Source organism: Balaenoptera ricei, chromosome 3, assembly GCF_028023285.1.
Source record: "Balaenoptera ricei isolate mBalRic1 chromosome 3, mBalRic1.hap2, whole genome shotgun sequence".
NCBI classification, from domain to species: domain Eukaryota; kingdom Metazoa; phylum Chordata; class Mammalia; order Artiodactyla; family Balaenopteridae; genus Balaenoptera; species Balaenoptera ricei.
In genome coordinates, this window is record NC_082641.1 from 44525856 (window position 1) to 44538158 (window position 12303).

The 12303-nt window shown below is 38.5% G+C and overlaps 1 protein-coding gene across 2 annotated transcripts in view; it reads left to right on the plus strand.

Moving 5' to 3' along the window:
• The window catches only part of MAP3K1 (mitogen-activated protein kinase kinase kinase 1), an 85341-nt gene that overhangs the window by 28019 nt on the left and 45019 nt on the right, over positions 1-12303 (plus strand). The gene's annotated exons all lie outside the window — the stretch shown is intronic.

Genomic DNA, 12303 nt, shown 5'->3' on the forward strand with positions numbered 1-12303 from the left:
ATTAAGTTTGCCATGGTTATGAAATATGTTGGTAGGAGTTTTCTCTGTGTTTAAATTATTATTGCTCATGGTGTAACAAAACATTCATCCACCTGACAAATTTACTAAGAATTGGCTACGTGCCAGGCACTAGGAATACAGCAGTGATGAAACAAGACAAAAATCCCTGCCCCCCATAGAGATTATGTGTTTACAAAAACATGGTTGTAAGTATTCTTGGAATCCATTTCATGGTTTCTACTTGCACTTTTTTTCATGTTTTGTGGCCTTCCCTTAGAATGACGTGAACACTAAAGTGACCTTCCTGCCCCGGATGTTCAGAGGATTGCTTTCTGTCCAAGCCTTCCTGGTGGCTCTTGCATTTTTCTACCCTCTTCCTAATTGCTGTTAGTAGTTACCTTACAGAAATACTGTCCAGGATAGTGGGGAATTCTAGCTCAGATTCCTCCGAGCAGTGTACTGTCCCATTTTAACTTGGGCAGCATGTGTACCTGACTGGTAGCCAGTCAGATTTTGATGTCGAAGGTGTGGGTGTGGCGATAGTCTGGGGAGGTAACCCAAGAATACTTTCTTAGTAATAATAAAATATCAAAGTTTTAAAATGATTTCTTTTTAGAAAAATAATTTAGGACATATTTAGCAATATCCTTGTAAATATTGCTTATTATCTTGCTTAACTGATAGACTTTCTTGGATGGAAAGTGGTAGAGACATGGCTGATACTTTGGCACTCAGGCAGTTTATCTTTGCTTCAGGTAGAGGGTGACTTGTTACTTACATGTCGCTAGTGGTTGTGCCATTGATAAACATTTGTTTATGTCCCCTGAACAGATCTGCGAAGTTTTGTCATATATGTGTGGTTGTCAAATTGTGGGAAGGCTGTTGAGAACAGCTGCTTTAGCTTATCGGTGAACATCCACTCGGCAAACTTCTGCTGAAGAGACAGGACCTGGGAGCGTGCTCTGCAGCCTGCCATTCTGGGAGTGCTTACTTGGAACCCTGAACAGAACTGATTCAAGTTCCTAGTCTCATAGTTTACCTTAATTCATTTGAATTTTATGTTTTAGTCATATTTGTATTTTTAACACAGAACTGTCACTGCACCCCTCTCCCAAATCTTGGAATAAAATTGACATTCTAGAAGCAGATGCTCTACTTTTTCATGCTTATGCTGTGGTTTCAAATGCATCCTGCTAGCCGTATCCCCCCCAAACTAGGAGAATCCAGGTTTGAGGAGTCTGGATTGGGGGTTCTAGCGCTGTCCCTTCCCTGGAGACACCCCATTCATTGACCTCCTCAGCTAGTTCCCTTTCTTCCACTCAGGTTTCTTCCTAATAGGGTGTAGTCTTGTGGCTTCTGCCTCTTCCCTCCCAGGCACAAAATCTTTTGGGATTTTCTTCAGAATTCTTTCTTCCTGTTAACTACAGGAAAATCAACAGATAGTAACAAAATTAGAGATATGGACAAGTTCCAGAGTTATGGAAAAGTTTTTTCCACTGAAATACATGTGTCTAGGCTTATGGTTTTGGGCTTCTTTTACTGACCATCTCAGTGTTTTACTGGGGGTGAAATCTGTCACTCTTACTACAACTGGTATTCCCAGCTCTTCTCTCTTTCTGCAGTGTTCCTAAAACTAGTGGTGGGGAGTTGGTTTACACAAAGGCCTCAGTGAAGCTTATTTACATCTTAGAGATCTTTCGTATTGGAAAGGTGTTATTTCCTCATAGCCTGCTGTGTACAAGTACCAGGCATTTGAGAGTCAGTACTGTTAGAGTGGTGGATGAGTAGGACATAGGCCTTGCCATCAAGAAAAAACACAGCCCGAGGGCAAAGATCAGTCTCTTCCTTTATTCAGCACATATTTATCGAGTGTCTGCCATATGCCAAGCTTTCTGCTAGGGCACGGAGCATAAAGTTAAGACTCATTTCTGCTCTCAAGGATCTCACAGTCAAACGTTGGAGACAGACAAGTAAGAAGCCATTATAACAGAGTGCTATTTGCTGAGTTGGGACCGAGGAAGGACTGCCCCCCCCTCCCCGACTGAGTTAGAGGGGCTGTGACCAGTGGGGAAGGCTGAAGGCAGCTTCTGGGATAGCTTCTCCAAGGAAGGGAGGACCCTAGAACTTGAGTGATGAGGTGGGAACTACAGGATATACCTAAGGAAAATTAGACAAATTTTATTTTTATTTTTTGCTTCTTCTGTATACTAGATAAACTCACATTTTATTAATTGTCAACACTGTTTCTGTTTTTCAACTTAAAAGTTTTGAGTTTGAGTATCAGCCAGAATGATAATGAATTTAGTCAGTTATTTTAATTAAAAAGAATATTAATATGCATGCTTATGAAAGAGTTGCTGTCATGTTTTAAAACAAAAAACAATAATACAATTTATAAAGTACAAGTATAGTTCTTTGCCCCATTTGCATTCAGGTTATTCTTTTATAATTGAATTCTTTAAAATTAGAAAACGGTTAGGAAGAATGGCTTTTGAAGCATATATCAGGCTAAATTATAAGTCCAAACCTGCCAGTTTAAAATGAATGCAATTCTTTGGTTCTCCTAAATTGTAGCTTTTGCTACAGTGAAAAGAAATTAGCATATTTATGAACACCTACAAAATTCCATTGAAATGAGAAGACATTATTTAGGTAGACAGAATGTAATGATTCAGACTATATTTGGGACAGGATATCGGAATTTATGTGGCTTCTCTTTCAAGTTATTTGTGGGCAGATGACATCTTTAATATTAATAATTGCCTGTTACATTTTTAAGGAAAGAGTGCCACCTATTGAATGAAGGTTTTTTTTCTCTCCTCCCATTCCATTCCTAGAATGTTGTTTCACTGTGAATCCTTGGTTTCTCCAACTGTGCACTATAATTAATTCCAATAGGTAATTTATGCCAGACAGTGAACAAAGAAGTTAGATTCACTCTTGATCCTATCTTCCAATGGATTAACTAGGGTGGCCAGTATTCTTAGAGGGAGTTTGTGCCTCCAAAACCAACTGTAGAAACAAAACCTAAATATAGGCATGATTCAGCACTTTGCAAGTTTCAAAACCTTCCCATTATTTTAATGTATTCTCTAGCTGAAGGGTTTTTTGTTTGTTTTAAGATGGGTGTATGGACACTCAGTGAATAGGAATTATTCCGGAATAATTGAAAGGGATTGAGGAATTTATGACATTGGTCAAGATCTACTGGGGAGACCTCAGTCTCCCAGGGGTATTAGTAGAGAGACTGTTGGATCTCACAACTTGGCCATAGGTCACTCTGAGAGATTCCTGAGGTTCAAATCCAAATACCTACTTCAAAATAAACCACGTGGTACTTTTCGGTAGTTCTTATCTGTGAAAGGTTGAGAACGTGAACACTAGCAAACACACCAGTATCAGAAGTAAAAGATTTCATTTGAGAATTTACGTGGCCATTATTTGTAGTTTATTGGCATGTTTGTGGTGTATTGGCTTAATACATTGCTAGCCATCAATTGTCTCCAGCTTTTCCACTTGTTTGTTGGACTGTGCAAGTAGGGAGTGATTTTTTTTAAAGGAGGTGAACTGTATGCTAAATTGATTTATACTTGCTGATGTAGACAGATTAATCGTACAACCCACTGAGGGATGATATTTTGTATTAAAATCCTAAAGTCAAAAACAAAAAAATATATTGCGTAAGGTATTAAAATTCATTCCATATAAAATGTTTAAGTTGTCTAACCCAAATATGTCAAGCTTATGTCCTAAATACCAGATGTAATTAACCAAAGATGAGTCACTTTTTTTTTCAGTTTAAAGAATAAATTGCATCTGAGAGAGTAGATCTTAAAAGTAAAATAAATAAGTAAATAAATTGCAGTGACATCTATTCATGTTACTTAAATAAGGAGTATTAATTGGCTGAATGGCAAGCATTCTCTGAAAATATTATGGTTTTTTAATAATACAAAAGCAAAAAAATTTTAGCAGTAATTGTGTTTTCAGATTAGCAGTCAGAATGACTCATTAAATGTTAACACTGTATCCCAGCTTTTCTCCATTTAAAAAACGCAAACTCTCACCTCTCTGACTTGACACAGATTAAGCATTTCTGAAATGATGATACCACATTATGGGAAAAGCAGGCTTTGTGGCTGCAGAGAGCCCTGGACTCGGGAGTTAGAATTCGGATTGGAACATTGCCACAACTGAAGCTGAGACTTGGCCAGAAAGCCACCATGCTTCATTTCTCATTTCAGGCTACTACTTCATATCTTTTTGACTCAGAGCACTTAAATATGCAAAATGGTTATGTGTCTTTTAAGGAAGAGAAATTTGTGGTTCTTTCATTTAAAAAAAACCCAAAAACTAGAAAAGTTAATGTTTTCAGTGTTTAAAAAAAAACCCTTGAAATCCATGTTTTGTGCTCTCTCCTTTCTTGAATGTTTCTCCTAACGGTTGTTTTATCTTTCTGAGAGAGCTTTGATAGAGTCCCTTGTACATAATACGTACCCTTTTTAGTAATTAGATTTGAATTGCTTTTATCATAGTGCCTATCAGGGGTACTGAGTCTAAAAGTTTAGTAATTTCTAGCCTGAGTTTTCACAGGGTCTGTGATTCCGTATTTGTTCTATGGTGTTGGTAATGTTGAGAAAGGATTCTCACATTTTAAAACACCAGGAGCCACTGGATTATAGATGTACAAAGAATATTTTATGCAAATAAACTATTGGGAGGTATTCTCCAGATATAACAATTAGAGGGAGTTTGTGGATCCTGCTGAGCTTTATATTTTTTGATATTATTTCTCCCTCACAGAACTATAGCATTTACATAGTGGCATTAATAAATGAATCATGTTCATTCTGGATGGCCCTGAATCTTGTAGTCTGATCTGATTTGGTAAATTCTTGAATTACAGAAAGGTTGTGAATTACTTAAGATTATGTAGCTGGCTAATGGCCTAGTTATGACTTGGCCCTTAATCTCAAGACTCCCCAATCCTGTTATTTTTCTTTGGTTCTGTGAAGCCTCCCACAATGTAGAGAAGAGTAATTCAGTAGCACATGTTTATTTTTAAGGAAATATATCAACCATACAGAGGGAAAATATTAGAGCATAATATAATGAACAGCCATAAAACCGTTGCCTGTATTTAATAAATGTTAATATTTTATCATATTTGCTGCAATTGGGTATCTGTGCTTTAAAGAAACGAATATTAAAGACACAGTTGGAGCCTCCTTTGTCTTCTTACCTCCCTCCTTGCACCCCACGGGTAGTGGGCCATGTAGTAGCCTTGTTTGGCAGTCTTCACATTCCAGATGTCTCTAATCAACATTGTTACCTCCTGAAACTAGAAAAAAATAGTTGTATTTTGCTATTTTCGTCTGTTTTTCAACTAACATATTGTTAAAAAAAATTATGTGTAACATAGACTAGAAGGAAGAGCACAGGGCTTTGAAGCCAGAGAGACCTGGTTTTGAAACAAAGAATTCCCACTTACTGTGGATCCTTAGTCAAGTTACTTATCTTTCTGTAAGAGTTTCTTTGTCTGCACAAGGGAGACAATGTGTCTTACATTGTAGCCTCGTGTGAGAGTTGGAGCCCCTGTAAGGATAGCACCTAGCATGATACCCAGTACAGAGGAGGTGCTCCGTAAAGAGTAGCAGATCATAAATAATGGTCATAGTAATAGTTGTAGTAGTTGCATTTATTGTGTGCTTACCATATACTTGGCACTATTTTAAGTGCTTCATCCATGTTCATTCATTTTAAAACTGTGAGATGAGAACTGTGTGCTAAGGGCCTAAAACAGTGAAAGGCACGTAGGAAGTACATCATAAATATTGGCTATTATCTCCATTTTACAGAAAAAAGAAATTAATGGAAGAAAATTAGGGAGGTGAACTTTCTTTTAAGCACTTTACCTATAAACTTATTTAATCCTAGTAGCCACTCTACATGGTAGGTATTATTATCCTTTTTACAGTGAGGAATTGAGGTACAGAGAGGTTAAATAACTTGGGCCAAAGGCATACAGCAAGTAGGTGTCAGACCTTGGATTTTAACTCAGGCATTCTAGCTCCAGAGCTCATGCCACTGATCACCATGCCATACGTCTTGATGATGTTTGTGGTATGACTTCTTTATCTACCCTATCCTAGGAACATGTCCTTCAAGTTATGTCATTTCTGTTGAATAAGAAGCCCTTTTGATTTTGCTATGTGTACAACCAAGATTTTACTGGTTTGGGTGGCTATTGCCCCATCAATGCCCCTAACAAACACGCCCGCCGTACTTTCTAAACTCCCCAGTGTGGGCCTGGCATGATTAGTGAACGAATTTGGTCAGTTCCCTGTAGCCATCTCTGGACAGCTCTGCCTCCTCGGCCATCGCCCTCACCTCTTTCAGCCACACTGGTCTCACTGCCTCTGCTGAGCACTGATGCTGCTTCTGCCCTGATCTGCTTCCCACCAGTCACTGCCAGGAGTGCTGTCATCAGTGCTGAAGACACACGAGTGCTTCCACTGTGCCAGAGCTCCAGGGGTTTGCAGTGAAGTGAGGACCGTGCCCCAGGCCACTTTTTTATTTCAGATTCTGGGGCTTTCCTCTAGGCATATAGAGATATTTAGAGCAAATTGCTTATCAGGGGTTTTTGGCTTTGTTTTTTTGGCTGATACCTTCTTCGTCTTCACCCCAGACCTAAGTCCTTGGCAGAGAGTGAGCAGACTGGGCCTGGGGCAAATCTTAATGACAAACTCTGGCCTCTGCTAGTGGTTAGATTGGGCCACGTTTGTATGTCTGACATCCACTTCTCTTAAGATGAGTTTGTACCAGGTGAATTTACTCATCTCAAGCTGGCTGTCAGATAATCTTTTTCCCACATATTTTGATTCTTGGAGACTTAGTTGCACTAAAGACAATTGCTGAATTTTATGATAGCTCGTGAAGCCTTATATTAAGACATTAAAACAGCTGGTGTTAGTTTCTTCTCTGGATTTTTCTTCTTAGACCTATTGACTCATTTGAGCCAGAAAGGATATAGAGATGATCCCGTACAGATTTCTCACAGTATATTCTAAGGACCACTACTCTGTCAAAGGTGTTTTGCTTAAAGGACTTCTGTGCCAAATAAGTGCAAGGAATACTGCGTTACCTTCTTTTTTTTTCCCTCTTGGAAAAATATGATGCACATAGGTCTTTAAATGAACGTGTTTATTTTATCTAGTGTTTCCTAAACAGCAGAATCATGAACTGTTTAATATTCTATAGAACATTATTTTCACCAGAGCTGTTTCTTTTGTCAGGAAAATCTTTCAGCCTTCATTGGCTCCAAGCCTGCCAGCCCTGTTCTTTCGCTGAATATTATTCAGGCATCACCTCCTCTGTAGATCTTTCTAGGACTCTCCTAGATAAAATTAAGATGGAGATCCACTCCATCCTTGCAACTATTTATGATATATTAAAATACTTCTATTATAGCAGGGTTGGCATCTGTTTTCTCTGTTCTGCTAGACTAAGCGCCTAGAGGGATAGAGATCCTGTCTTACTTTTCTTTATCCCACTTTGTATTTGTATCTCTGTTGCCTAGCCCAGAGCTTACACGTAGTAGGCGTGCCAACATTCATTGAACAGAGTGGTTTTCTAGCATTAAAAGCATAGAGAAGAAAAGCTACATTTGTCAGGAAGTCATTCTTCCTCAGTCTGAGCATCCCAGCTAACATGCCTTTCCACCAGCTAGGAGGAAGTACTGTAGAAATAGCGCTAGCTGTTCCACGGGGTTTGAAAGAAATCATTCTCCTAGCAAAAAGGCTGTAAGAGGGCTTTGTGCTCTACTTCAGCACTATATGCCTTCTCATCCACTAATCTGGGAATGTTAAAAACAGTCCAAGGGTTTTTATTAACACAGAAGGTACTCAAAATATTACATTTTAAACTTTAAACCACTTTTCTTAAACTGTGGGAGGGAAAATGTGCAGTAACATACCACTTTTGCAATTATTAGTTTTGTTCATTTGATCTTTTAGAATATTCAAACTGAAGCTGCCACATTTCTTTCAAGATAATTGACTTAGTAAAAATGTAATCACACACTCATTGGAGAAGGTTCCAAAGAAAAACATACATCAGAGCCCCCCAAAACACTGACTTGGGAGCTTTTTGATGAAAACAAAAATGGTGAAAGAGCAGCCATCTTTTCCCCCTGGAATACCTGCTTTGTCTCATAGATTATGTACCAGTGCCCTTAGATGGAGGACAGGACACATTGCTTTTCTGAAAACTGCCCCAATAGTAGTAGTGTAGGGAGTTCCGATATACTTCTGTAATGTAGTATAAAAGCTCACTTACATTTATGCTTCAGTTGTCTTTTACACATTCCCAACCCTAGATTTGTCAAGTAGCCTGAAAGGGGAATTCTTGAAAGGAAATACACATTTAGCCAAATACTGTAAAAAATTAGCATCCTTTTCCTTGCTTACTGATCTATATTCAACAATTAAAAGAAGAGGATGTTCATACGTCCCATTTTTTTCCCCAGAGGTTTCTAAAGGTTCTTCGCCAGTTATCAAGGACACAACAAAGGAAGGAATAAACAGTGGAATTTTTAGCACTGAATACTAAAAGAATACAGGCTTACAGAGTAAAAAGTATTTGAAGCTTTCATGGGTTTTTATTGGAAAGGAACAAATGAGAAATGCAACCATATTCGTCTTAAACTCCCCCTGTAAACAGTGACTCTTAAAAAATAGTTTACATTAAACCTGTAGATTTTCTTGAGTTCATGAGTGAGAAGAAAAGAATAGTGTGAATCTTATCCCATAGGAAGATGGGTAGAAGAACAGTAGTACTTAGAAATTTTGTTACAGAAGTGATTACTTTGATGAGTAAATAAAGTATTTTTGTAAAATATTTAGTTTAAGTAATAAACGTTCCAGGGACACCTAGCAACTTTTCAGTCCATTTGTTTTATCATTGGTAACAGAACTGCATTCAGTTTTTCTGTCACTAAGATATTCATATATTTTGTGACATGATGAATCTGACAAAATCACAAAATTCATTTCTGTCCAGTTCTGACTATTTTTACAATTTTCACTTGTCTGCATAAATATTGCCATCAAATTTCAGCTCATAATTTGTGACAAGTCAGTGAATTTCATTGAACTTGAATCATAAGACATTATAGAACTGACAACGTGTTGGTTTCACTTTAGTCTGATTTGTTTTCTTTTATGCCCACACATGAGGGGTGTTCACTTGAAGAGACACCTGCCCTCACCTTCTCTGGTTTTTCTCCTTGACTGCTTTTTTAAAAATAATTTTTTTTTATTTCAAATTGCTAAATCTTCTAGGATATTCATTTCCTTACTAACCTAACTTGATTACTGACTTGATTCATCTTGTTTCCTTTAATTTTCTTTATAATTCTTATCAATTTTAATAGTCATTGCATATACTTGATTGTCTCTACATAACTACTTCCCCCCTGAATTTGCTGTATGTTTGAGCTGTCTGAATTATCTTTTCCTCCTGACGAGTTGGTTTTTTTTTTATTAATTTATTTATTTAATTTATTTTTTGTCTGGGTTGGGTCTCCGTTGCTGCCCGCGGGCTTTCTCTAGTTGTGGCGAGCGGGGGCTACTCTTCATTGCGGTGCGCGGGCTTCTCTTTGTGGTGGCTTCTCTTGTTGTGGAGCACAGGCTCTGGGCGCGCGGAGCCTAGTTGTGGTGCACGGGCTTCAGTAGTTGTGGCTCATAGGCTCTAGAGTGCAGGCTCAGTAGTTGTGGCGCACGGGCTTAGTTGCCCTGTGGCATGTGGGATCTTCCCGGACCAGGACTTGAACCCGTGTCCCCTGCATTGGCAGGCAGATTCTTAACCACTGTGCCACCAGGGAAGCCCCCCTCCTCATGAGTTTTAACTTCTATTGCAGTTTGACATTTTTCTTGACTGGTCACCTGTACACTTGTCAATACATATGATTGTTATCTTATATATCCCCCAGCTTGATAAAGTATACATAATTAGTTTCATACTTATATTAATTTGATGATTTTTATATTCATCTGTTAACACATTCAGAAGGAAGAATGATTCTTTTTTTCAGATTTTGATAAAACATCCTGGTTCCATTATTGAGTGACATCACTGGGAATGCATATTAAACTGATTTGTTTGTGGTACATTAATAACTTGAATATAGTGACTTTTAATGGAATCTTCTAGCTACATTTCTGAGAGACACGGATGTCCCAAGGAAACATCTTAACCAAGTTTTTGCATTGCTGCTTTATATTCTTTCTGGGACTAGGCAGGTGTTGAGATGATTTGGAAAATCGTTTTGCATTGTATGTTTTTGTTTGTTTATCTGGGTTCTCAGCCACAAGAAACATAGCCCTTTTAGTTTAATAATATTTATTCATATATAAGCATGTCTACCTGAAAGTCTAGCCTTGATGTTTTACCTTAAATGTATCAATAACTTTTTTTTTTTTTTTAATTTATTTATTTTATTATTTTATTTTATTTATTTATTGTTTCTGGCTGCATTGGGTCTTCGTTGCTGCACAGGCTTTCTCGAGTTGCGGCGAACGGGGGCCACTCTTCGTTGTGGTGCGCGGGCCTCCCACTGCGGTGGCTTCTCTTGTTGTGGAGCACAGGCCCCAGAGCTCGCGGGCTTCAGTAGTTGTGGCACACGGGCTCAGTAGCTGTGGCTCACGGGCTCCAGAGCGCAGCCTCAGCAGCTGTGGCGCACGGGCTCAGTTGCTCCATGGCATGCGGGATCTTCCCGGACCAGGGCTCGAACCCGTGTCCCCTGCATTGGCAGGCAGATTCTCAACCACTGTGCCACGAGGGAAGCCTGTATCAATAACTTTGAAGGCTGTTGAAATCCATCCGAAATGTTTATATGTTAATTTTACAAGATTTACTTTTCCTGCAAGGCAGTTTTATCAAATTCATTTGAATATTCCTATGAATATTTGTGATCAAGAAAGGTGTCTTTTAGTCATTAAGTAGTCTTGAGTAGAATTAAACAAAAAAATTAAACAAATATGATTCATAAAATAAAAACTAGAATCTTTTTTCTTTCTTCACTTAATATATCCTCTTAATCATAATAGTGTCCTAATTGGTAGTTATCAATATTTTATGTACATTAAAAAATACATATTTTAATGGTGTCTGACTGAATTTGTAGCACACTGAGTTGTAATTACCAGAAGTAATTTACGTATCAATCTGTAGAGTTTACTCATTATTCTGTAGAATATCAGTTGCTTTAAATATATTCATACATTTCTAGCATACATATAAAAACATACAGTATAGAAGAACTATACAGTTAAAATACAGTTTTCTTTTTGATTCACTTGTCTTCTTTAAAGGGAGACTTTGAGGCATGTAGTTTACTCCATAGACTTGGTCAAAGGTAATTGACTGCAAAAAATACTTCCATAGAGTTGCTGCTTTTAAGAATGGTTTAATACTGTCTAGTAGCTCTCTGCATTTTGTAAATTCCCTGTTACTATATTTGTACAATGATTGTTAAACCAGTCTTTTATGAATTACTAATTTAGAAGTAGGAAGACCTTTCAACTATTCTTCCTGTTCTCTTTGAAATTGTTTATATGTCCCAAAGGCACTCATTTGTGGTAGAAGTTACAGGTTAAGCAGGCTGTGTGTGTCCATTACATGTGCTGGAATGACATCTGCAGTGTTATTTCCCAGGTCCTTTTTTTTTAATGTATAAATTTATTTTTTTTAAATTTATTTTTATTTTTGGCTGCGTTGGGTCTTCGTTGCTGCACACAGGCTTTCTTTTAGTTGCAGCAAGCGGGGTCTACTCTTCGCTGCGGTGCGCAGGCTTCTCATTGTGGTGGCTTGTCCTGTTGCAGGGCATGGGTTCTAGGCGCACGGGCTTCAGTAGTTGTGGCTTGTGGGCTCTAGAGCGCAGGCTCAGTAGTTGTGACGCACGGGCTTAGTTGCTCCGTGGCATGTGGGATCTTCCCGGACCAGGGCTTGAACCCATGTCCCCTGCATTGGCAGGCGGATTCTTAACTACTGCGCCACCAGGGAAGTCCTCCCAGATGTTTGTTGATTTGAAGTGATAACCAGCTGCTCTGACTCCAAATCATTGGTTGCTTATCAAGTCCGTGGCATCTGTTGCTCTGGGTGCTTTGTTTGTGGCGGCAGGGCATGCCAGGGGAAAGGACCTGCCCTCAAAGAACTTGCACTTTCCTTGTCTAGGCTGACCTAGGTCAGCTAGAGAGCGAGTATTTGCAGTATGATTATCCACTAATTTTTTGGTTTAATTTT